The sequence below is a fragment of the Haemaphysalis longicornis genome, unplaced genomic scaffold (assembly GCF_048455015.1).
Source record: "Haemaphysalis longicornis isolate Haplotype H1 unplaced genomic scaffold, Haemaphysalis longicornis Haplotype H1 scaffold_6, whole genome shotgun sequence".
NCBI classification, from domain to species: Eukaryota; Metazoa; Arthropoda; class Arachnida; order Ixodida; family Ixodidae; genus Haemaphysalis; species Haemaphysalis longicornis.
The window spans coordinates 138,250,074-138,277,957 of record NW_027526407.1 but is presented as its reverse complement, the minus strand read 5'-3'; positions in this window follow the sequence as shown (position 1 = coordinate 138,277,957).

The window sequence follows — 27,884 nt, the reverse complement described above, 5'->3', positions numbered from 1 at the left end:
AATTACAGGCCACCGCAAGACCCAGGTGACAGCAGCTGTTATCATCATCGCCCAACATTTCGAGTAGGCGTGTCCTAGTACGAAGACTAGGTACATTCCCAAGCACAGGACACGCCTAGATACTGGAGATACTGAAGTATATGAGAATGTTTAGGTGCAACAGCCTTTTTTGCGTAGTTTAGTGTATTGTATTTTGTAAAGGGCGGAGAGGAGGCTGTCAACAGATTAAATTAAATTTCGGCATTTTGTGGGAAGTACGTGGCCTCTACTGCACTGGAACCGGAATGTCGTCATTGGCCAATCCACGAAGTTGGGTATGGGACCAGTCCGAAGACCATTCGGAGCTGTAGACTTGAATCCAGGAATCCGCTACATATTTTCACGGAAACTGCATAACACAAACTTAAACTGCGGTAAGTATTGTCTACCGAGGGGAATCACAATGCCTTCTCACTTCATTTAACACGTATAAAACTCAAGGGCTCATTGCAATTTGTGTTATCGTCATGGGGCGATCGCCATGAGTTAAACCACCGGGGAGATCAATCGGAGGTACGTACGAAAAAAAGGTCCTAATCCTTCTCTGGTACAATAAAAGCAGCATGGACGCTCGCGATGGGGAAATGGAGTCCGCACTGCCTTGGAATTTAAAGCACGTAAACGTATCTCAGAGCAACTCTAGAGGTGTCTTATCGTAAATGTCCAATCTCCTAAAAGGGGCAAAGAAACAGGTAAATTTACGTCTGATGTGGTATATTTTGAATCGCACGTGTTTTCGTGTGTGCGATTCTCGATGTTTGTACAATACCTGTTTCTGTTTATATTATCCAACCATTGTTACTACTTACATTTGGCTTAAGAATGCACCTGCAAAAAATCGATGACAGCTAAGCACAAAGGTGCAGCGGCGCGTATATAGGCAGGGCAAAACGCGGTGCATCGATGCCACTTTTTCAGAGAAATACGACTATACCCACAACATCGGTTAGTCCTCAGTCATTGGCTGTATGCACCACGACATATGTTCATGGGCATCAGTTACGAAGTTAGTGTTCGCTGGAATTCATGGTGCCAAGGTAGAGCCCTCACTTGTCCGCAGTGGCTCTGAGTTGGAATCCTGGCACCTCCAGGCTGTTGATTTTATTGTTTCACTCGAAAACTATTTTGTGGATTTTTTTTTCACTCAGTCAATTTGTGATAATTTTCACACTCACTTTTCTTACCTGCAATGCAGTGGTGCGTTCGAGCCCGCTTTCGGAACAGGTTATTTGGAGCACTTCCCTGCACTCCGGAAATTTCTTTCACACGCAATCATTGAATTTAGTTCACTTACCTGCAGTATGTTCAGTGGCTGCTGTGGGGTGGTGCCGTTTAGATCTCTGTCCACACAACGCGCGTAAGAACGCCGTTTATACTTCGGAATATAAAGACGTCATACGTATATCCACCCACGTATTTTTGCGCTTTTATGAGAGAACAGTCTAACAGAAAGAGACGAGACTTATTCACTTCGCCAATTAGTAGCAACGGTGACATAGTCTAGTCAATCTTTTTCGCCCCTCGTAGAATTTGATTCGGTCATTCACGTGCCGTAACTTCTAGCTGTTTGCAGGATATCATAGCTTCTTTGCCATAAAAGCAAATCTAACATGGCGATTTCATGTCACACTAGTCAGCGAAAGGTCAGCCGTGTCTTCCATCAGTTCAATCGTGATTTGGAGAAAAAGGGCAAGCGCCTCTAGCACGTAGAATTAGATTCGGTCGTACGCGGCCGTAACGTGCAGCTGTTTACATGATATCATAGCTTCTTTACCATAAAAGCAAATCTAACATGGCGATTTCATGTCACACTAGTCAGCGAAAGGTCAGCCGTGTCTTCCATCAGTTCAATCGTGATTTGTAGAAAAAGGGCAAGCGCCTCTAGCACGTAGAATTAGATTCGGTCGTACGCGGCCGTAACGTGCAGCTGTTTACATGATATCATAGCTTTTTTACCATAAAAGCAAGCCTAGCATGCCGATATCACTTTACACTAGTCAGCGAAAGGTCAGCCGTGTCTTCCATCAGTTCAATCGTGATTTGTAGAAAAAGGGCAAGCGCCTCTAGCACGTAGAATTGGATTCGGTCGTACGCGGCCGTAACCTGCAGCTGTTTACATGATATCATAGCTTCTTTACCATAAAAGCAAGCCTAGCATGCCGATATCACTTTACACCAGTAAGCGAAAGGTCAGCCGTGTCTTCCATCAGTTCAACTGTCATTTGTAGAACAAGGGTAAGCGCCTCTAGCTAATGAGTATTTGTAACAGCGGTCCCATATGCAGCTGCGCGATAAGCGGATTGGTTCACGATTCATTACTAAAACGTTACGAAACAAGGCTAGAACTATGCATATTGAGGTTGTAGCGCGACCACTCTGCGTTCCCGTCACGTCAGTCTACGTCCTTTTTTGTCGTTGTTTGCTTAGGTTTCCATGCACGAGCATGCAGAAAAGCCTACAGCTGTGTCCGCTCAGAGTGGCTAGTCGGAACTTTCCTTCATCGAGCAGATCTGCGGTACTACACCCATATTATAATAAGAGTTAATACAAAATATTAAGACACTGCAGAATAGTAAGACTCCGGAGCCACTTGGAATATAAAAACGGACAACCTCTTAGGTGCAGGTGGAACCGATCGCAAGGTCGAGTAATTTATAATACGAAAAACGAACATGGCTTGCTCCGCGCCGGAAGGCATGACACAGCCACTGAGCCACTCTCCACGACATTCCGTATAAGAACTATGACATCTTCTCTTTGTGCTTCTTTATTAATACCAGTACGATTCTAAATTGCGTATGTTGCATTTTCTATTTCAACTATATTAGGTCCCCGATTATTGCGACGGTAATAGCGTGGTTAAACTATATATGGGTGTATAGTGAACAGTAGTTACGGTGTTTTTGTCTATGAACTCTCATCATATAAGTATATTTTGTCGTGCATTGTCAGCGTGTATACCTAGGCGGATACTTCACGCTAAATTCTCGTTCGTCATCTTGAAACAGTCATTGGTCTTGAGAAACCGTCATTTACAATTGAATAAATAATATTCTAGAGCCTCTTGGGTTCTGTGTAGCTGATAACACATTTTCGTCGTTTCTAGGAAGGCGGAAATTTAGAATATTGGCAATGCCTCCAGGAATGTTTTTGCTTACCTTATCTGCTCGTTCAAACGAGATATTTACAGACACACAACGTAATGACTTTCACTTGAAACCCATTCTACGTTTGCTTCCTGGAGGCAGATATACCAAGACAACGCATTATTTAAACGAAATCGTGTTATTATTTTGTTTTTTGTGGAAGTTGGCTATTCAGGATAACACAAAGCTGTACGTACATATAGCCTCCGCAGTCCCAACGAATCATCAACAAACGTGGTCGGATAAAGACCTAAAATTCCATTTATTGCCCATGTTGCTGTTACCCGCGTTGTTGTTTGTTGGATCTATTGCCCACCTGCCCGCAAAGAGTTATACGCATCTGCCCATTCAAATACAGTACGAAAGGGCCATAGCGTCACCGGTTCTCCAGGCTGCACTGAAGAAGTCGTGCCTTCATACAAGGTATGAAAGCTTTGACTGTCAGCTACAGAGAGTTTTGTCAGCCACCTACCCGACCTCTATTTTGGTTAGTGTTTCCGAGGCGTTGCTGAGAAAAGCCAAAGGCCAAGCTCGTCAAAAGCTGTCAAACAGCCTGAGGCGAAGCCAGTAGTCCTACCGTATGTGCATAGTGTTACCCACAACCACAACAAGGTGGCAGAAAGTCACAAAGTGCCTGTGGTGTTCTCCGCTCCAGAAAAGCTTGTTCACCTGTGCGTGCAAATTTCTGGAAAACCAAATAGGAAAAAAATTCGAAAAGAAGCACGATTTGTGCCCTGTGACGTAGGAGTGGTGTACGAGATACCACTTTCATGCGGGGAGGCCTATATCGGCCAGTGGGGCAGATGTGTCAATGATAGGGCACGCGAGCACAATTGGTCACTAGATAAAAATACGGGCGCGCATTTACCAGCGCATTGTGATCAGTGCAGGCCATTCAGTCCTTGGCCGTCCAAATGCAGACCTTTTTTTGAGAGGAGTAGTTATTTCGCCTTTTTTCACTTTCTTATGGTTGATAACTTTATCATACCAAGCTAGTGAAGCTTGAATGGAATGTGCTATCGAAATTTGAAGTCTTAAGTGCGATGCACTTTATAAGCGACCCCGAACCTTCCGCCGTCCGCATTGCTCCTCCTCCTCTCCCCTAGCAACGGCGCGAGGAGCGGAGAGGAGCGTCTGTAGCAACGGCGCAGCGACGTCACACCCCACGTGACCCGCGCGCGCTCCGCCTCCCGCGCCGTGGCTGCGCGCGCCCGCGCCGGCTCCCGCACCGCTCCTCGCGCCATGACGTCACACTCCCACGTGACCGCGCGCTGGCGCCTTTGCGTCTGCTCCCCCTCTCCTCGCGCCGTGACGTCACATGCTCTGCAGCTGGCGCGCCTCTCCCCCCGTTAGGTTTGCACTCACCCTCGGCGCGCGCCTCTCCCCTCGCCTGACAGCTCCCCCTCGCCGGTACTGCGCCTCTCAAGGCGATGACAGAATTACTACGCCGTGTACTCTCGGCGCAAGAAATGCATTCGCACTTCCTCACGATTCCATTCGGGGAGGTGGGGGCAATTTTTTAGGACCATTTTTTTTATCTGGGCGTTGGTACCAGTCGCTGAGCCTTTTAGAAGTGTAACTTGAAACATTTTCCCCGCTTTATAGAAGTGTTTTAAGTAGAAAGCATCAATGTGTTTTGGTGGATTTCTATGGTAAAATTTGTCAACAACAAAATGATTGCTATATTGAAGACAAAAATGTATTGAGGAATTTGTACGAACACCTAATTTGCTCACAAATTCATATTTGTCTTTTAAGTTTTGGTTACAACAAAATAAAAAAAACATATTTGGACATCTGTGCGGGTTACATGCACCAGAAAAACAGCTAGACATCGCAACTGGCAAGCCAAATAATGAATAATGTGGGAAAACACAATTATTTTCTTTGTATTCTTCCAGGGCGCATTTCTCAAGAATCCCGCTTCCGTGAGCGTTTACGGTATTCTACAAACGAATCCCGGAAATTTGAATTTGAATTTGAAGCCGGGAAATTTGAACCAATTTTATCACACACGCCCATTTCCCTAACCAGTACCATGTTCAAACAACTGACGGAGCATGTCATATACAGGCATGTCAAACTGTTTGGAAAAACAGCATCTTTTCAAGTTGTCCGCACGGTTTTCGTACGGGTTATTCCTGCAACACCCAACTGGCCAGTTTTGTTCACGATCTTCACAAATTTATGCATGCCGTTTGGCAGGTCGATGGTGTTTTTCTTATTTCGATAAATCCTTTCACCGCGTTCCTCTCCACAGAATAGTACTAAAACTAGCATAACTTAATCGTTACCCGGACGCCCTTAGATGGATAAAAGCTTTTCTTTCATGTGGTCTCAATTCACCTTGGCTATGAATGTTAATTCTTCCTCTGTACCAGTAACCTCTCGGGTCTCCCAAAAAAGCGTCCTTAGCCCTCTACTCTTCATCGTCTATGTTAATGATTTGGCCAACTCTGCATCTTCCAAACTTTGATTGTATGCAGGTGACTGCGTAATATATAGCGCGATTTCCTCTGATTCCGACCGTTCAACCTTGCAATCTGATGTTGACAAAATTAATCTCTGGTGTTCAACCTGGCTTATGCCACTAAATGCAAACTGCCAAAACTACTTTTGTATTCTTTACTAACGCTATTAACCATATTGCGACTTCTTACTCCTTGAATAATGAGCCACTTGGTTGACGCCATCTTACAAGTGCCTTGGCCTAAACTTTCAACAGGATCTAACATGGCGGCTTCACATCAAACTTTCCCCAGCAAGCGCTGACCGGTCTCTTAGATGGCTAAAACGTAATTTAAAACAGGCTCGATCACATTTAAAAAAGATTGATTTCACCACTGTAATCTATAAAACACTATAACCTTTCAAAACGTTCTGCATCATCTCTCTCAGCTTATTTATCTCAGTCAATCTGTGCTTTACAGCACGGAGATCCGCTCGAATGTCCCTCCGGAGACATCAATAGCCTTCATAGTAACGTCCTTCGTCATGACTAGAGCGAACAATGATCAGTCAAGTACAGTAAAACGCGAAGAACGACAAGGGGAACAAGTGCGTTCGGCAGCTGTGCAAACCACACATAGGAATATTGCAAAAGGGAATGCCTCACCTTTAAAAGCTGATGCAATTGAACCACGCAGTCGATGTGCACCGCTGCTGAAGTGCGGAGAGCTGGCGTGTTGCAGCTCCTTTTCAGTCAGCGTGAACGGCTTGCCGGCCTCTGGTGGGCCCTGATATAGACAGCCTCCTGATTGCAGACCGATTGGAGACAGCCTCCTGATTGCAGACCGATTGCAGACAGCCTCCTGATTGCAGATCGCTGCCTCCTGATTGCAGATCGTTCCAGTCAGTGGAAGCTCTTCGTTATGTGCGCCCGCAGGTTCCGCTGTGACTGGTCCCCGAGATGAACTGCAAAAGCAGAGGCAATTGAAACACGCAGTCGATGTTCACCGCTGCCGAATTGCCGAACTTCCACAAACAAATTTTTAGAAGTATCGCGTGCTACCTTCACAATTTATCTTATTGTCTAACGAATACCCAACGTTGTATGGTTTAGCTTGTATCTATGGTTTGTCTCTTTGTTGCTGCTAATTACTGGTTACATTGCGTGGTGTTGTATTTTTGTCCGTATTTTTCTATTATGTTGACTTGCCCTCTGCCCCCCCCCTTGTAATACCCTCGTCTAAAGGGCCTTTAGGGGCACTGTAAATAAATAAAAACTTTATTAATAAATTATTAAATAAATAAATAAATAAATAAATAAATAAATAAATAAATAAATAAATAAATAAATAAATAAATAAATAAATAAATAAATAAAAAATAAATAAATAAATAAATAAATAAATAAATAAATAAATAAATAAATAAATAAATAAATTGTAGTGCGAAAGAGGTACAAATACGCCGAAGCCGCCAGTCCAGCCATGCGTCCATGGTTACGTTCGTGGTAACGGCAGCCAACAGTTCTTCGTTTACTATCTCCTACCCTTTCAAGAAGATTGGCCATCGTGCAATAATGACAAGGAAGATGAAAAACCAGTGAACCGGACAGCGATCATCATCAGCGTGGACCGTGAGAAGAGCGCGTGAGAGCCAGCCGTGTGCCCCGCTTGCTTTGAACTGCCTTCGCTGAGCAGCCTGCTGCATTTCCTTCAGAAATAAAGCATCTCAAAAAATAAATAAATAAATAAAAAAATAAATAAGTAAATAAATAAATAAATAAATAAATAAATAAATAAATAAATAAATAAATAAATAAATAGCAGAGCCGTAAATAAAAATATTAAACGCCCAAAATATAAACCACCACATCAACAACCCCATACAGTCTAACACGAACCCGAAATGTAAACGATGTAACCGAATTTGCTAATCATAGCCAAATGTGGCAATACAGAAGTTAAAATTATGTGAAGTGAGGCAAGAAACCGTACTCGTTATTAGACATTAATTAAAATTTTTCTCAGAATCTCCCTCTTTTAAAATTTACACCATTTTCCCGCGAGGGGAACCATGGGGTATATGCGACGCATCGGGGGTTGCCGTTGCGTTTCTGTTATGTTAACGTGTGGATTACTGTTGTTGTGGGTCCTATTTACGCAGCATGTTCACCCACGATGCGTCGCATCTACCCCATGGTTCCCCTCGCGGGAAGATGGTGTAAATTGTATCGGGGTGGCCGGTGCTTGTTACGGTTGCGCCGACCATCGTGATATCAGGCCTGTTAGTCTCGAAAAAGGTCGACAAAAACGTCCTTTCGATCTTTAGGAAAAACGGCATGAATAAAGATACAGCAGATTTATTGAATAGTCACTTTTATCATCACTACGATATTAATTGGACACCTGGCCACGCGGAGATGTTTGGCAACGTTCGGGCCGAAACACTCGCACGTGAATTAAGAACGCGTGCACCGAACGTCTCCCTGGAAAGGTCCGATTGTCGTGACATCACGAACAGTAACCAAAGAGACCTTAAAGTGCACAGAAGGGAATTACATCCGCATCACCCTAACCTAAACTGGCAGCAAACCGTATTACTGACACAAGCTCAGAATAACACTACATGCACCCCAGCTAGACCACATCTTTTCTCTAAATGAAGGGCAGGGGAACCACCAGCTTGCAAACACTGTACTTCATATCCCAATCAGAAACATGTCCTATGGGAAGGTCTGTAAAATCCACCAAGCATTCCTGACTTATGCACAGCGACGCAGCTGCCATATCTCATTGACCCGACCTTGCTGACTGTCGCCTTTACTTTTGAGGAACAGCTAGCTCTAGTGCGGTACATCAAAAACGCATTAGAACTGAGTTCAGCATTCACTGAAGACCTGTCGTCGGGTTTTCTGAACCGCCTTTGGTTCTAAAGAAAGCCTCTCTTTCTCTTTCTCTCTCTCTCTCTGCTGTCGGAGTGAAAGTGTACGATGCTCCAACGAAGTAGCATGGCTGTTGGATGATTCCGCTAAACAGTGCATGGGATGCCTAGCGACGGGAGGGTTTTTCTGCGAGATAAATGAGGGACCACGCACTTGGTTACAGCGAGGTGGGTGGTGGTGGTGATTTATTAACAAAGGAGGGAAGAGAAAAGGCCTGGGGATATTGTTGAACTGAACGGGGAGTTCACCCTCATACGACCCAGTCCAGGGAAGGGGATTGGGGCTTCAAAGGATAGGAAGAGAGAAGGGGGAAGAGAAGAGCGGTAGGAGAGTGGGAGATAGTCTATATCGTGTTCGTTTAGTCCATGACTCGATGGCTACAAACGCAGCGCTAGTCCTGTTGTAACCAGGAAGTTGACTAGGTACTGGAAGACCTCCCGTCGGATGGCGTCCGGTCCCGTGGTGAACAGGAAGTCTTCTAGCTTGTGGCTTGGGGCACCGGGTCGCTGGAGTTCGGCCCGGAGTCGCGCCCTTGCGGTGTCGTGCTGCGGGCAAGAGCACAGCAAGTGCTCTAGCGTCTCGGGCTCTGGGCAGTCTGAGTAGGTGGGGATGCTGGGCGGCCTTGGTGGTGCAAGCGCGCTCCCACGTTGCAGCAATTGAGCCGCAGGCGAAGAAGGAGCGACCGGGCAAGACCCGTGGGGCCTGGCCACTGACTAATCGGGCATCTGGATGCATGGCCTCCACACTCGTGCCAGGATAGTCCTTGCAGCGTCAAATGACACCACATCCAGGGAGGCTGGAACCCCTGCCTGGCGAGCAGCACCTTTGGCCAAGGCGTCTGCAACCTCGTTGCCCGTGATGTTCACGTGCGATGGCAGCCAGTGAAGTCGCAGTGGACACCCCTGCGCTTCCACCGCATGAAGCTTGGCCGCCAGCGACCGCTCAACATAGCCGCTAGAGCTGGCTGGCTGGTCGGCGGCACACAGATGGAGGAGGGCAGACCATGAGTCAGTCAGGATGATGGCCCCCCGGGCCTGGGTGCCCTGCTTGAGAAGAAGATCTGCAGCCAAGTGGAGTGCAGCCAGCTCTGCGTGGGTGGATGAGGCAGGGAAGGGCAGGCTGAACACCTGGCTGGTGCCGAGTTCTAGGGTCTTGCAGGCGGCTCCGGCTCTGCCCATCGACTGTTGTACAGATCCATCCGTGTACACTTGCAGATGTCCGGCAGCGTCGCCCTGCAGCAGGACAGCCACCTCTTGGTGGACGGCCTGGGGTGGAGTCGACCTCTTACTACGGACCCCCGGCAATGTGGTGACAATGCGTAGAGCCGGCCCCGTGCCTGTGGGTGGTGGCTCCAGGCGTGGCCGCTGCGGCAACGCGATGTGGCTCTCGTACGTACTGAGCAGCATGCGCATCCGAGAGTTGGGCCGGCTGCGGTAGCGCTCAAGGAGTGCCACGCCGTCAGGTGTGCCCTGCAGGCGGTGGATGTGGTGGAGACCCACCTGCAGGGCTCGCATCTGGATGGGCCAGAAGCCTGCGTCCGTGTATGGCGCCGCCACCGGAGATGTGCTCTGAAGGCCCAAGCAGAGGCGGATAGCCCGGCGCTGATCCACCTCCAGCTCCTTCCACCGGCGCGGCTTGAGTTGCACTAAAGGCAGAGCATAGAGGACGGCGGACGATGCCATCCCGTGGAACACCTTCAGGGCCACGGTGTGTGTGCAGCCCTGTCCATGCGCCAGCAACCTCCGCACGCCCTGGTGGACCCTCGTTGTGCGTTTCCGAAGCGCCTTCACCGCAGGTAGCCAGGACAACTGGCAGTCGACCAGGAGCCCCAGATACTTGGCGCTAGTGCACCACGGAAGGGTCTGACCGTTCAAGGTGAGCGGTGGTGTCGTCTTGCGTGCTCTGTAGCCCCTCGAGTGGAAGATCATGGCCTGCGTTTTCGTCTCGGACAGCTGCAGGCCACGGCTTGTGAGGAAGGCGGCGACTGCCCTCAGCACCCCCTGAAGACACGCCTTCACCTTGGAGAGTAGCCTCGTTGGTCCTTGCGCCCAGATGGTGTTGTCGTCAGCATAGGCTGCCATCCCCACTGGAAATGCAAGCCCACCTGGGATGCAGTCCGGGAGTGGAGCCAGGATGAGGTTGAAAAGGAATGGGCTGAGCACACTCCCCTGGGGAACCCCCGAGCTCACATCTCTTGGACTGCTCGTTGCTCGGCCCACCCTGACTCGTAGGGTCCGGTTAGTCAGGAACGCCCTCACGTATCTTCGGAGGTGCCCCGAAACGCCCATGCTGTCCAGGGCGTCCAGGATGGCTGTGTGAGGGACGGAGTCGAAGGCCGACTTCATGTCCAGCAGGAGCAAGAAGGCCACCTCCTTGTCGTGGCGGGCCTGCTCCAGCATAGACACCACATCTCCCAGGGAGTCATCCGTGCAGCGGTGGCGCCTGAAGCCGCTTTGCTGCTCCTTGAAGACGCCCCGACGATCAGCAATCCACTGGAGGGGGGCCAGGATCGTGTTCTCCAACAGCTTTCCCGCCGCGGACGTCAGGGAGACCGGCCGGTACGATGCAGGCTCGGTGGGCGGCCTACCGACCTTCAGCATCGGCCTGACTAGGGTCACCCGCCAAGAAGGTGGAAGGCTGCCCTCCCTCCACACCTGGTTAAAGAGCTGTAGCAGCGGCTGCAGCTTGGTGATGTCCAGGTTCCGGAGCATTTGGTATGTCACCCCGTCAATACCAGGGGCGCTTCGCCGCTTGGGGCATCGATCCAGGGCGGCCCGCAGCTCCCAGAGTGTGATGTCACCACTGCAAATGGCCACCAATTGCGGGTCCTGGGGAGCCACCGGAAACACGTGCACCTGGACTTCAGCGGCAGGTAGAGCCGGGGTGAACTGGTTGGCTAGCCGCTCTGCCAAGGCCTCCTCAGTGATGTGCAAGGAAATGGCGGAGCCCAGCAGGGGGTGCCGGTTGGTTACGGAAGGCTGGAGAAGGGCCCGGAAGACTCTCCAAGCTTTGGCCGGATCTCTACGTGACTCCATGGAGGAACAAAGCGACTCCCAGCTCTGCCTCTGCCGCTGCTTGGCTCTCCTCCTGCACTGTGCATCCACCCGTCGGTACGCCGTCCAGTCTTCCGGACGCCTGCTCTGGATGGCCCGCCGTTGCAGCTGGTTGCGCCTGGCCCGGAGTCTCAGGAGCTCCGGGTCCGGTAGTGCCGTGTAGAGGGGTACCTCCCCCCGCAATGTCGCCTTGTTGGCGCTCTGCAGGACAGCTGCCAGGAAATCGGGCTCTGGGTCCTCCAGACGCTCTGCCATCTCCTTTCGGTAGGCGGTCCAGTTGGTAACGGCGTAGATCCTGGTGTCTGCCCGCCTGCGATCGCCCCTGGGGGTGACCAGGATGGGGTAATGGTCAGATATCCCCAGGTTCTGGTGACGGTTTCCCAGGTGTAGGCACACCGCTGGGACACCAGTGTGACGTCAATGTGAGACAGCTGGACCGTGCCCAAGGGACCAGGGCGGGTGAAGGTGGGGCTGCCTGTGTTTGCCACGAGCAGTCCGCAGGCTGTGGTAGCATCGAGGAACTCTCGTCCCCTGCGGGTGGTGCTGGGGCTGCCCCAGGCTGAGTTGTGCGCGTTAAAATCTCCGCACACGACAACGTCCGGGCCCAGGTGGGCCCGCAGCCGTCCCACTGCTGTGGCATTCCAGGGCCGCGTTGGACGGACGTAGACGCTGGCCACAGTGGTGTCCGTGGACCCCATGCGTGGTAGCAGCACAAATCGGTCTCCACAGTAATGATTGCCATAGCCCTGCCGGACCTTCGGTGGTTGCGGCATGGGTATTCTCAAAGGAATCTTGCAAGGCGCACTGATGTCCCATAGGCTCTTGATGCAACATCCACATTCTGGGTAGGCTTGCCCGTGGCTCCAACTAATAAAATCATGTACTGCTTCTTTGATGGTCATCCCTACCATCGTGGCGATGTCTTGCTGAGGAAACACGTCCAGGCTAGCAAGAGCAGCTACGTTGAAAACACGGCCGAAGTTCGAGGTAACCCCACGCATGTTACGGCCCTTAAAGCCACGGCAGTGTGGCAGTACATCAGATGCTAAAACCAGGTTCTTGATCTGATTTCGATCAAAAATTCACACGTCCAACCCTGTCCTGTCCCCATCCCAAACACTTGCATTTAGAAGACAACACAGTCTCAGAACGTCTGCAACGTTAATCATACGTTTCTCAGGGCAACTGGGCTCGCGGGCCAAGGATATGCTCGCATTTCTTTGTGGAATCTGTTTCGTCAACATAACTGTTTAATTGCTCCGCACAGCTGTACTGGGGTAAAAGCGTGTCCATCAAGCAAGATCCCCGCTGTGCGGCAAGGATAAAAACATAGGTCAGCTGGTAATGTCTGCTCCGGTCGGTTTTTCTGGAAGACCATTTGGTAGTGTTTAGGCTAGTCCTCCTGATCTTCGCGATACTTTCCGTAGGAATTGCGAGGTTCTTTTTGGGGAGACCAAACAAGAACCTGTCAGGATGAGACAGCACGTGTATCCCCTTTGTTGCCTCTCCTCTAATCACGCTCTTGCCTGGCCGTGTTTGTATATCCTGAAGCAGCCTAGAGCTGCGCCTGCTTTCTCAGAGATCACGTGCTTAGAGTGCCACGTTATCTGGCAAACTCCACGAGTGTTGTGGTCGAAAGCAATAAGATGAATTCATTTACGGTGACTGACGCTGGTCGAATGGGTTGTCGAGCGAAAGGAAGACGGCTGGTCGCCACAGCCTCGTCGTCTTCTCTCATTCACTGCCACTTGTCCAACTAGACAGCACATTTATTTCTGTCTTCGGAAGTATCCGCACGTTTCTCCTAACGGTGGATGGTGGCGACGCGTTATTCGAATTCTTTAATGCATTTTAGCAGCGTCAAAATACGTTGTGAAGTTCTTTCATAATTTTATTGAATAATAAAAATCTCTTGCCGAAACACTACGGTTATGTCATCCAAACCAAAACGGATACACACAATGGGCACAAACAAGAAACCAGCAGCTAAGTGGCTAAGCATCCTCAAAAATGATAAGGAGTTCCAATCAGGAAAATAAAAAAAACCTGAGACGGTTATGGCGCTACCTAATGTGAAACTTGAGATGTGCGCGAAGGGCAGTCTTCGCAGCGACAATGCATAGCTGCTGCTTCGGCACCGCGGACATCTGGATTCTTTCGTCTGTGGTGCTGATCTTCTGTCCCGGCCCCACATCCTTCATCTCTGTAGTGCGTCATCAGCGAACGCACTACTGCGCGCGCTACTGTGGCGTTATATCCTAGCGTGTCGCCGCCATGGAGCACGTCTCCCGCAGCCTATACATACCCCCCTCCCCTCACACTTTTGCCATTCTGTTCTGCTCTGATTTTCTGCTCGCTTTATCTTCGGTTTCCTCTTAGTTATCTCGGTTTCAGTGAGGCCGACCGTAACGAACGAGGCGAAACCCTAGAAGTCACCGCTTAAGAATGGCGCTCTACAACACAGCGTGTGTTTGGCACTTGCAAGGTTCCAGCGCACCGCCAGACCTGGGAGCACAGCGATGGCGTTTCGGCGCATTACACCCATGTCACATCTCTTGACTACCGGTGGTGCGGCACCGCTCCTAGCTCCCTCTTTTGTTTTAAACGCAGTTCACTTGGAGGCGGGGATGATATATTTGGCAAACTCCATGAGCTGACTGGTTTTCAGAGGGAGGCCCTAGGCTAGTGGTTGTTACAACCACTGAGACGTGGCACGTGCCGGAACGCCTCACCTCTATGTGTCTCATTCACCCCACGATCGCCTTCCCCGCCGGGCCGCTATCGCTTGCGACTGGACGTCATCCTGCGGGGATGGCGTTCTCGCATCGAGCGGTTGGCGCAGGACGTGGCGTCAATGACCCTGCTATTCATCTCCCTTGCGTAACCTTTTTGTGCATGCCTTCTCCATGTGTTGGGAATTTCATGTTCTTCCCTTGTCTTCGCATGACAATGTCACTTTAAAAGCGGGTGCATCCGACACATGTCAATTATTCCTCGCTTCCGTTTAGTTTTTGGAGCCTCAGCACGTTGACGCATCTATATAGGGTCATTTCCCAGTCCAGTATCGCTCTCACTACATTAATGTGACCATGAACGCTTTTCCAGCACTTTGCTCTTTTGCACTCGCCGTCTCCGGAGCGCTAATGATTGGTCAGCTTGTAGCTCACTCTAATTGCGTGAAGCCACTGCGAATGCGTAAAAAAGCTTTTGTGATTGTTTCTACGTGTTTTCAACAATTTAGTCGCCGCATTTCTGGGTTTGTGCGTGAGCGCGAGCGCATGGGCGGGTGTGTGTTTGTAGTTGTGTGTGTTAGTGGGCGTGCGTGTCTGCATGCCCGAATGGTGTTGCAACAATCAGCGCGTGTAAAGAGACAGAAAAATAAGTCTGGCTTGTTTGCGGTCAACCTTCACAGAAAAGGCGCACTTCGCAATCCCCTTTGTTTCGTTGAAAATCGGCAAATTATATTGCCCTGTTTTTGTTCGCGATATAACAAGAATTGTCTTTGCTTGAGCGCGCAAAATAAACCTTTTATAAATATTTACAAGTGTGCACAAGTCACTGGAGGGCCATGGGCCGGGACATTGTTGTCGCCGTGGTATAGAACACATATGGTTGCACGGTCCCCATTCACAACCTTCCCTTAAGCCGTGAACCCTCGGCCGATATGCACCCACGGGTGCCCATTAATTCTTCCAGCATGGACAAGTCCCTAGGTCTCTCCTGGAACTGCATAGTTCAATTTCTCAAACAACAATTCTCCATTTTGTAAAGTTTCGGCTGTGTGAAACGTCCACTTTCTCTTGCTCGCTCTTTCGCCCTATCCTGGGGCACCCGTCCCGCTTTTCTACCTAAGTGAGGAGGCCCGAAATTCTCCTCAGACAGCTGTCACTAATAGTCAACTGCTGATAAATCAGCCGGCACAGCGTACTGGCAAAATGTCTCTACCTTAGACACAGAAGCAAGCGTACGACAGCGAGAATACGCACCCAGCACCCACTCTGAGGGGACAGGAAATGTTTCCTGTAGGCTATACCCCTCGGCGCAATGCTTGGTTGGTCACAGCTGTAATTGCAGCTGGAGTGACTCTAAATCGTGGTAGTTGCTCTTATTCGTCCACTGTAACCACTTTCTTCAGAATGTTGTGGTAACGGCTTGCGTCGCCCGAAGGGGCTCAGGCTCGTCCTGCTCGTCATCGCAAACACGTGGTTCCCAAGACATGCAAAAACCATTTCGGCTGCAACTGTGCATATTTTTGACACTTGGCTGAGAAAATGTCTTTTAACAACTCGCCATGTTTTCAACGTGACTACAGTTTTCACAGTGCTGTGGCGCCAGATATAACGTGGGCTCTTCCTCCCACAAGGCTGGGGCGTCCATTCCCCGACGTCATTGGACAGCGCTAAATTTAAACAAGGAAGACCACAACCAGAGACCTTTACTAAACCTTTTGGTATCAAAGTGTCAACGCTTGTAAATAGAAGTAGTTTAAACTAGCGCGGCTGAGCCCGAAGACGCGGGTTCGATTCCCAGCCGCGGCGGCCGCATTTCTTATGGTGGCCAAACGCAAAAACGCTCGTGTGTACGAAATTTCGCCGCACGTTAAAGATTCACCGGTGGTCAAAATTAATCTGGGGCCCTCCACAAGGGCGAGTGTCATCGCCTGCGTTGCGTGGGCGCGTTAAAACCCTACAATCAATCAATCAATCAATCAATCAATCAATCAATCAATCAATCAATCAATCAATCAATCAATCAATCAATCAATCAATCAATCAATCAATCAATCAATCAATCAATCAATCAATCAATCAAAAAAGTTGAAACATAAAATCCAAACAGACAATTATTTCCACATCTTTTATAAGAGGATGCATACAAGAAGCTCAGAAGTTGGACAAAAGCAAAGACAATATTATCAGATTTTTTTGTTTGAAACAAACGTAGGCTGTGATACAAAATAGTCGAACACTGCTATACCCATAAAATTTGCGTCAGTGCTGTAGCTTCAGTTACTGATCACATTGATCGAGTTTCGAATATAGTGCAGGCGCGTTAAACATTAGAATTAATCAATCAATCAATCAAATTTAGTGCAATTATTTTACGATAATGCTTGTTTTGGTAATGCTTGTTTTGTTTTGCTTTGGTAATAGACTCTATGCAAAATGCGCCCCGCCATCTCACGTCGACTCCGGTAACTAGGTCCGCCATTTTGGTACGGTCGTTTGAAACCGAAACCAAGTAGCAAAACATAGAAGGCGGGCATTGACCGCTCTTGGTGATGGACTGCAATGCCGGAGCATTGCTGCGTGCCGCAGTGCACGCAACGAGGAAATACCGGTCCAGATGGAGAAAAGGCGCGTGAAGTTCCACGCTCTTGAACGAACTTTCTGACGAGAACTATGCCGGCGCGAGCAACCTTTGTGACACGCTGAGCGCGGTGCGCTGGGAGCGAGTATTTGTCATTGGTTCGCTAAGCCCGGGATTTCGTAGTCGCTGTCCGGATGAAAAATACAGCTGCGTTGGAGTTCCGTGGTTCAGCCTTTGTATTATAAATGAAGCCTGAGCGTGCGTCCCCTATTTACGACTGACAGCGGCGCTCGAGCGGGGAAACAGTACCACACGTTGTCAAAATTAGGCTTTATTTCTTCACTCGTCCCTGTGGCTCTATGCCCGCTTCATTTCATTGTTATATGGTACAGCTTAGCCCCTACACGAGCCTTTATCTTACCTAGGGCTGTAAACTTTTCTTGCCGCACTACGCCGTCACGGCGCGGTTGAAAATTTCCTCTGTGGCCGGCGCGCACGGTATCGGAGTATGTTGTTAGTTTCTTTTCGGTGCATTTAGCCGCGTGTCATTGCGGAAGTGGCGTACACTGTTTTATGATGATCTGACTTTGGAAAATTCGAGTTTCTGCACTTGGTTCCCGATTTGCCGGGCTGACAGGTTTGTTTACGTCAAGTTAACTTGTTGCCCATTGTCATTTCAGCCGTGATGTATTTACTGTCGAATATTTTGCGTCTAAAATACACACTCACTGCTCTAGTTTGTCACATACTGCATGCATGCCTCCGACGTAATGATAGTGGCCATTGATGTAGGTAGCTGAGGCAATTTTCAAGTTTTCATAAAAAAAAAACCGGCCAGAGTTGCATCAGTCCGCCGCGCATCAACTTGAGTGCGTTTGCTTTTTTTGTATCCACAGTGGAAATCCAAGTAAATGAAAATACTTCGCTGATTTATAGCGCGTGCAGTATAGCAAACTGTGGATATAAATGGAACAAAGGGAAGCATTCGCGCACCCCTGCATGCAGCGGTCTAGTAAACACGACGTTGCCCAGCCTCTGCGTGCTCGCGAGATGACCACGGCGTGATGTGTCTTGAATGCTTGCTGGTAGCTCATAGGTGACCCTCCAGGGGCCATGCCAGTCCTTGTTTTTGTTACTGTGGGGGATGAGACCAGCACAACTGGGGCAAAAAACCCATAATCAAGGCTACTAAGTTTTCTCCTGAGCGCTTGCACGGCACTTTATTGTTGCTCGCATTGATCCTGCACTCGACGTGCGCCGAACAGACGCATTGGCAAGGGAAGGGAGGGGCCATTTTCTTGCAGGCTTCTCCAGTCAATGTCTTGGACACTCGCTAGCTTGATGCCCTGCTGTCTCAGACGTCCCCACTGTTGTGGCAGTTGTGCACGCAAGCTCCGGTGGCGCCTCTTTAAAACCTTGGGCTTGCAAGAGGACGAGTAGGTGCACAGCTGCCAGGATGTGACTGCATGCTCCACTGCAACCCGCCGGGCACTCGCACGCTGCCTCCACAATCTCCCCACTGTCCGTCTCAGAGGTGAGGCACACAACCTAGGGCCGGCCAATTTTTCTCTGGGAGCGAAAGCAGCTGCTGACCACATGGATGAGGCCCAACCTGCAAGAACAGAGAGAGCAACCGTAAATAGCACTCAGGGAAGAACAGGACTAGTCCGCTACAGTTTATGCTAAAGGGACAGAGCAGAAAGCAGTGACCGTAAGGAACAGACTCAAAATGACCAGATTTTGTGTCTTGCTTAACACTGTTGCAAGGGCAATAATCTACACCTCAAACAGCAATGATGTCAAAATTGGTTTTCAAGTTCGAGCGTGCAAGTATCGCTGCATGCTTTGTTAATGTACTTTCAAGAGAACCTCACCGTGGGTAATGATACCAGTACCCGCATATTCGTGTTCGTCATAACTTAAGCAAGCAATATTATGATTATCTGAAACTCACTTCCAAAACCTTTCGAGATAAACAGGTAAACATTCTGGCTATACCGATGACCCATCGAATTAAAAAAAAATTTAGTTCAGTGAGTTCGAGCTAACGAGGTTTTACGGTATTATCTGTTCGGGCACACTCAAAACATGCGCTTTAGAAACTACCACAACCACCCCACTGCCAAAAAAGGACAAGCCAGACGCACAAACCGATTTTTGCGGCAGGACATGCGCAATAAATATTGAAAACACACACAAAAAAGAAAATTCAAGGCGCATGTGCACTTTTGTAATTGACTTCGCCGCAAAGCACAAATGCTTTGCGGCAAACGCGTGGGCGGACGACCATCACGGAAAACGGCCGCAAGTTTTCCGTAAACATCTTCGCCAAAAATCGTCCCGTAATTTCGATGTACAGCATTTGAAAAGAGCTAATCTACCCACTAGCGGTACGGTTTGGCGATTGTCGCTTTCCTCTTTCAGGGTTACTGCAACAGGGTCCCCGCTACGCATTTACATGGTAAACAACGGTGAACAAAGTGCTATACAAATGCTCATACCGGTTAACTCGCGTCAAGGAAAAAACAAAGATTTACTTACTGCGAGTCGCACGTGTTTGTCCGCACCGATGAAGGCGAGCAATGCGGCTCGGTGGCTAGGAGGCATGCCCTGCTGCTCTGGGCTCGGATGGGTCTTCAGCGCGGCACCACGAGTGGTGTGAGTCCTCAGACACAGTCGGCAGCGCAGACGAGTCCTTCGTCCACAATCCGTGGTCGGGACCCGGAAAACGCAGTCCAGTTTGAGCCATACCGCGTTACTGTCACCTACTCTTCCACAGTAAACAATACGAGACTTCGCGATCGTCGCCCGTACCAATATGGCGGACGGTCTTGTTTACATCAGTGTTGCTAAATCACCAAGCAATTTCGCATAGGGTCTATTGTTTTGGTAATGCTTGAAAATAATTTTTCAGATGCCTGTACGATGTGAAATGCTTACCTTGCCACTTCTCGCTTTGGTGAATTTCTCCTCTGCTTCAAAACACTATGACAAGCCCCCTCATTTCGTCTTCATTATTACCGACGATCTGTTGAGTCACCAAAAATCGCATCATATTGTCGCGTCCTCGCCAATCGCCCCAAAGCTAAGCTGGTTCCACAGGCGCACGCCGGTGTTGCCGCGACGCACGAACCATCGGTTCTACACCAGGCCACCTCTCGCATGATCACCAAATGGACTGGGCCGCCACAAGCGTGACGGAGGTTGGCGAAGACGCTCGGCGCATCGGTTGGGTGTGAGACGCCGAGCAGCGAACAACGTTACTTTTAAAGACGATAGTCTTTCTTGGGCTACTTAAACTCAGAAATCTTGGTCTGTCTGTCTGTCTGTCTGTCTGTCTGTCTGTCTGTCTGTCTACCCGTGATACGTATGTGGTACGGGTTGGGCTTTTATTTTACTTTATAGCCCTTTAGTCTGTCTGTCTGTCTGTCTACCCGTGATACATATGTGGTACGGGTTGGGCTTTTATTTTACTTTATAGCCCTTTACTCTGTCTGTCTGTGTGTCTGTCTGTCTGTCTGTCTGTCTGTCTGTCTGTCTGTCTGTCTGTCTGCCTGCCTGTCTGTCTGCCTGTCTGTCTGTTTATAACTCGATTCAGCCACTGTCGTGAAGGGAAACCGAAGACGACGGCGACAAACCAGACACGCTCTAAGGGTCATCAGCGTCTTGCGGGGTAATTCACCCCACACCCCACACACATGAGCCGGCCAATGGGAAGCGGCCAGCGACAGAGGCGGGCTGGAGTAGCGATCCCGAGAAGAACAGCGGAGTCGGAGTGTGGAGCGTGGCCGGGATGCACGGCGGTCGGGCGACCGGACCCATGCCGTGTCACCACGGGTCTTCCACAACCGCAGCCTCCAGAACTTCTCCTCCGCAAAAAAGTCGGGTGGGTTTGCAATGGTGAAAGACAGCGACGCCCCAAGACAGCTGCGTTCGCCACGACTGTGCTACGGGAGCTGGGGCCGCGCTCTATCACCGCGGCCTCGGCACGCCACCTGGATCTTTCAACCCCGAACCACCACGACTGCGCCCCTGGGACGTGAAGTAGGACAACCCCGTTCCCGCAGTGAACCCTTACGATGTCTCCGCCGTTCTTTCCCGGACTTTGACTGTTTCTGGTTTGTTGAACTTGTTAGCTTTTTCTATACCGCGTTATCGCAGGCCCCCTCTATTCTTCGGTTCCCGAGTGCTGTTTAGTTTCTCTGTCCATAGTGTGTGTACTTATTTGGGTTTTGGGTAGAACATAAACATAGCCTCGTTGCCAAAGTTTATTCTTCGAGTTACTATTGCCCCCCGAACCTTATAATAATTGGCGTCCCCGACAGGACAAGACTAGTTCGTTTTATATTACCCATAAAACCCACGATGGACACACGGGAGCTCATTGCCATGGGCGAACGCTTGGGCTTGATTGGCGAGGAATTGAGGCAGTGGGTCCAGGCAGAGCAGAAGCACTTGCGGGACGAAAGAGCGCTAGACCGCGAAGAGAAGGAACGCGATCAAAAAACTTTGAGCGAGAGGGCCTAGCACGAGCGGGTGAAATCCGAGAAATAGCGGGCGCGTGCGGAAGTCTAAGAACGCAACCTACAGCTACGGGTTCGCTTGGCGGAACTCAATTCAACGCGGAAGAGGAAGACGGGTGTGGAATGCTGCGCTGATAGCTGTCAGGGGTTCGGACCCGAGCACATAGCTTCAGTAATCGACGGGTGACATCCGCACCTACCGCCAGCCAGTGAGCCACTCAAGCATCGGGAGGGGTCGACCGTGCGTCCACGAGGGCCGCGGTTGCTGCCACAGTGAGGGCCCGGAGCACGGCTCACCACAGGGAACCTCCATGCGTGATCTGGCCCCCAACAATGAAGCCATGCCGCGACTGGCCCGTACGGACGCCGGCACGCCTTAACCGGACTGAATGAGCGACGGGACTACGGACTAGTGAAACTGTAAGCCGTGCGCTGTACTCTTCCGAGTAGTTGAACTTTTGCTGTAGTCTTTACCGCATTGTTAAGCTGTCCTCTTTTTGGTTATACGTATCTTTGTTCTGTGTGTCTGTCGTGGGTTGACCGGTATTTAAACGCAGTTATCCCGGGTGTTTTTTTTTCTATTCGCTTAGACCAAAACCTGACAGCTGTGTAGCTTGATTACTTTGTTTATGGCGAGGTTTTTATCTCTTTCTATTGAAGATACTCTGGAAAAATAGGTTCAGTAAAGGTGCGATTTCATTTCATAATCAACTGAGTTCGAGATGAAAACGCAATAAAAAAGGTTCCAACTACTGCCGTAGGTTTTGCTTCTTAGTTACTCATCTGTTTTACTAAGGATTCAATCTTGGTACATAGGGTGTGAATTAGCTCAAGAAAATGAATTATTTGGTAGACCTTCTGCAGTGATTCTAGCTGGCTATTAGAAGAAGCAATTCCTAAGCTAACTGGTACAGTTCTAAAAAAAATTTCGGGATACCTCCCTCGAATTCGCGACAGGATATAGCCATCGGCGAATAAATTATTTGCAAAATCTTTGAGTGCCCCATTGTGCCAAAAACGTCTTTTTTGAAATGTAAACAATGGCCGCTGGTGTACCGAGTAAATAAAAACGTTTCTGTGAATAGATGGGGCTGAACTCGGGCGTTCGCAGTAGAATCGGAATGGGCTCCCACTGCCCTATCTCAACACATATTCAGCGGGGGAACAAATTTAAAGCAGGGCGTGTCACGCGGCAATGAGCATTCTAACACGTGCGTAGAACAAGTACAATCAGTGGTGCAAAACTCCTCTTCTCTCGAAGCTGTGGCATGTGCTTGAAGTTTGCCTGCTTAAGTAATTCGCGCCAAAAAACGCCGAAATTTAACCGTTAAATGACGCACAAGTACGATGTATACGCAAAAGATTGGTCATAAGCATCGCCAGGCTTTCATCTTGAAAGCACGTAAGCAGACTAACCCCCGTATTCTGAATCCCTCCTCCACTCAAAGCGCTTCCTCCACTCGACAGAGTGGAGGATACGGCAACACCTCCACTCGAGGTGTACACGCATTTCATAAACGTGGTGACGCCGACCCTCCGAGGAAATCCTTCGTTTGGAGGGACCCTCGAGATCGCACTGATCGCACTTTCGGAGGAGCAGCGGAAGGCATCGGGGGGCGAGGTTATTGCAAATTTCTAATGAAGAGATGAAATTACGCCTAAAAAATGTAGCGTTACAACGTTTTTATTTTCTTTTACAGAAATAAACAGGCACGTCAAGCGATATTACTTTCTGTGATTGAGCGGGGCACAAGAATGACGCAACTAGAGAACTGTTTCTGGTCTGGCCACACTGCACAATTCTGTTTCGTTTTCGTGTCGGCTGCTATAGTGCCTCGGCTGCTCCGCCGATTTCGTCGAGTCCCTGTCTCTTGATAAGATTATCATGAGTGTCAACGCCCCCACTCCGGATGCGAGCCACGATTTCGAAGGAAGCGATAGGGAAAATGCGGGTTACTTTGTCGATGTTAGTTGTCAAAAAAGGACATTTTTGGCACAATGGTGGACTCAAAGATTTTGCAAATAATTTAGTCGCCGATGGCTATATCCTGTCGCGAATTCGCGGGAGGTATCCCGAAATTTTTTTCAGAACTGTACCAGTTATCGAAAATTGCTTAGGAATTGCTTCTTCTAATAGCCAGCTAGAATCACTGCAGGTCTACCAAATAAATCATTTTCTTGAGCTAATTCACACCCTATGAACCAAGATTGAATCCTAAGTAAAACAGATGAGTAACTAAGAAGCAAAACCTACGGCAGTAGTTGGAACCTTTTTTTATTGCATTTTCATGTCGAACTCAGTTGATTATGAAATGAAATCGCACCTTTACTGAACCTATTTTTTCAGAGTATCTTCAATAGAAAGAGATAAAAACCTCGCCATAAACAAAGTAATCAAGCTACACAGCTGTCAGGTTTTGGTCTAAGCGAATAGAAAAAAAACACCCGGGATAACTGCGTTTAAATACCGGTCAACCCACGACAGACACACGGAACAAAGATACGTATAACCAAAAAGAGGACAGCTTAACAATGAGGTAAAGACTACAGCAAAAGTTCAACTACTCGGAAGAGTACAGCGCACGGCTTACAGTTTCACTAGTCCGTAGTCCCGTCGCTCATTCAGTCCGGTTAAGGCGTGCCGGCGTCCGTACGGGCCAGTCGCGGCATGGCTTCATTGTTGGGGGCCAGATCACGCATGGAGGTTCCCTGTGGTGAGCCGTGCTCCGGGCCCTCACTGTGGCAGCAACCGCGGCCCTCGTCGACGCACGGTCGACCCCTCCCGATGCTTGAGTGGCTCACTGGCTGGCGGTAGGTGCGGATGTCACCCGTCAATGACTGAAGCTATGTCATCATCATCATCATCACCAGCCTATCTACGCCCACTGCAGGGCAAAGGCCTCTCCCATTATTCTCCAATTATCTCGGTCCTGTGCCAACTGTGACCAATGTATTCCCGCAAACTTCTTGATCTCATCTGCCCATCTAACTTTCTGCCGCCCCCTGCAACGCTTGCGTTCTCTAGGGATCCACTCTGTTACCCTTAATGACCAGCGGTTATCTTGCCTTCGCATTACATGCCCTGCCCACGTCCATTTCTTCTTCTTAATATCTACTAATATGTCTTTAACACCAGTTTGCTCCCTGACCCACTCCGCTCTCTTCTTGTCCCTTAATGTTACACCGATCATTTTCCGCTCCATTGCCCGCTGAGTCGTTCTCAATTTAAGTTGAACCCTCTTAGTGAGCCTCCAAGTTTCTGCCCCGTAGGTGAGTACCGGTAAGATGCAGCTGTCATACACTTTCTTCTTCAGTGACAATGGTAGGCTGCTATTCATTATCTGAGAATGTCTGCCATATGCACCCCACCCCATTCTGATCCTTCTAATTATCTCTGCCTCATGGTTGGGATCTGGGGTCACAACTTGGCCTAAGTAGATATATTCGCTTACCACTTCCACTGCCTCGCCACCTATCTCAAACTGCTGTGCTGGCCCGGGGTTATTGATCATGACTTTAGTTTTTTGCAAATTAATTTTCAGGCCCACGGTTCTACTCTGTTCGCCCAGTGCGGAAAGCATGCTTTGCAATTCGTCCCCCGAGTTACTTAGCAAGGCAACGTCATCAGCAAATCTGAGGTTACTGAGGTATTCTCCATTAACCCTTACTCCCACCTGTTCCCAATCCAACGTTCTGAATACTTCTTCTAAGCATGCTGTGAATAACATTGGAGAGATTGTGTCTCCTTGTCTGACACCCTTCCTTATAGGTATTTTACTGCTCTCCCTATGGAGAATGATGGTAGCTGTAGACCCATTGTAGATATCCTCTAGTATTCTTTCATAATGCCCATCTACCCCCTAGTTCCGTAATGCCTGAATGACTGCTAGGGTTTCGACCGAGTCAAATGCTTTCTCATAATCTATGAAGGCTATATATAGGGGTTCAGTATACTCAGCGCACTTTTCTATCACCTGATTGATCGAGTGAATATGGTCCATTGTTGAATAACCTTTACGGAACCCTGCTTGTTCTTTAGGTTGACTGAAATCTAAGGTTGCAGAGATTCGGTTAGCGATTACCTTGGTAAATACCTTGTAGACGACTGACAGTAAGCTGATCGGCCTATAATTTTTCAAGTCCTTCATGTCGCCTTTCTTATGGATTAGGATGATGTTCGCGTTCTTCCAAGATTCCGGTACCATTGCGGTCATTAGGCATTGCGTATACAGGTTTGCCAATTTTTCAAGTACAATTTCTCCGCCATCCTTCAAGAGGTGTGCTGTTATCTGATCCTCACCAGGTGCTTTGCCCCCTTTCATTTCTTTCAAAGCCTTCCTTACTTCTTCGGTCGTTACTGGTGGGATGTCTATCTCCTCTGAACTACTGTCTCGTTCGGCATGATCCTGTATGTCCCGACTACTGTATAGGTCCCTATAGAACTCCTCGGCCACTGTGACTATTTTATCCCTATTTGTGATGACATTGCCTTGCTTATCCTTAAGTGCATACATCTGATTTTTCCCCACGCCAAGACGTCTCTTCACTGCTTTCAGGCTACTTCCGTTCTTTACAGCGTATTCGATCCTCTCCATATTATGCTTCCGTATGTCAGCTGTCTTACGCTTATTGATTAACTTCGAGAGCTCGGCTAGCTCTATTCTGTAAGCTGCGGTAGAGATTCTCATGGTTTGCCGTTTCTTGATTAGGTCTTTTGTCTCCTGTGAAAGCTTACCAGTATCCTGTCTAGCCATAGTGCCACCTACTTCTACTGCACTCTCCGTTATAATGCGTGTAAGGTTGTCGCTGGCTTCCTGTGTCGTAAGCTCGGCTTCCTCGTTAAGGGCGGAATATCGGTTCTGCAGCGCGATCCTAAATTCTTCTACTTTACGTCTTACTGTTAGCTCTGGGCCCGTCTACTTTACGTCTTACTGTTAGCTCTGGGCCCGTCAAGTTGCAATTGAGCAACTTTTTCCCGACTTCCCTTGATAAAGATTTGTATGTGCTTTACTTGAAATAAACTTTCAACTTTCAACTTTCATTTATCGGCTTCTTTCGTACTAGCTTGTTGCGGTCCCTCCTCAAATCTAGCCTAATTCGAGATCTTACCATGCGGTGGTCACTACACCTTACCCTTCCGAGCACTTCCACATCCTGCAGGATGCCAGGGTTATCGCATATTATGAAGTCTATTTCATTTTTGTGCTGCCCATTCGGGCTCCTCCAGGTCCACTTCCGACTCTCCCGTTTACAGAAGAAGGTATTCATTATGCGTAGGTTATTCCGTTCTGCAAACTCAATTAGTAGGTCCCCCCTGCTATTTCTACAGCCCAGACCATAGTTCCCAACTGCCTTGTCTCCAGCCTGATTCTTGCCTACTTTAGCATTGAAGTCCCCCATAACTACAGTATACTGGGTTTTTACTTTAGCCATTGCCGATTCCACATCTTCATAGAAGCGTTCCACTGCTTGGTCGTCGTGGCTGGATGTGGGCGCGTAGCCCTGCACCACCTTGAGCTTGTACCTCTTATTGAGCCTAATTACAAGACCTGCTGCCCTTTCGTTAATGCTATAGTAATCATCTATGTTGCCAGCTATGCTTTTATTGACTAGAAATCCCACTCCCAGCTCTCTTCTGTCCTCTAGACCCCGGTAACATAGGACGTGTCCATTTCTCAGCACCGTAAGGGCTTCGCCTGTCCTCCTAACCTCGCTAAGCCCTATTACATCCCATTGAATGCCCTCTAATTCCTCGAACAACACCTCGAGACTTGCTTCGCTAGATAAGGTTCGCGCGTTAAACGTTGCCAGGTTCAGATTCCATTGGCGGCCTGTCCGGATCCAGTGATTCTTAGCACCATCTGCTGCGTCGCAGGTCTGACCGCCGCCGTGGTCAGTTGCTTCGCAGCCGCTGGGGACTGAGGGCCGAGGGTTAATTGGCGTATTCATGGGAGGTTGTGGCCGTTACTACACCAGGGTGGCCAATCCTGCTCTGGTGAGGGAGCTATGTGCCCGGTCCGAACCCCTGACAGCTATCAGCGCAGCATTCCACACCCGTCTTCCTCTTCCGCGTTGAATTGAGTTCCGCCAAGCGAACCCGTAGCTGTAGGTTGCGTTCTTCGACTTCCGCACGCGCCCGCTTTTTCTCGGATTTCACCCGCTCGGGCTCGGCCCTCTCGCTCAAAGTTTTTTGATCGCGTTCCTTCTCTTCGCGGTCTAGCGCTCTTTCGTCCCGCAAGTGTTTCTGCTCTGCCTGGACCCACTGCCTCAATTCCTCGCCACTCAAGCCCAAGCGTTCGCCCATGGCAATGAGCTCCCGTGTGTCCATCGTGGGTTTTATGGGTAATATAAAACGAACTAGCCTTGTCCTCTCGCGGACGCCAATTATTGTAAGGTTCGGGGGGCAATAGTAACTTGGAGAATA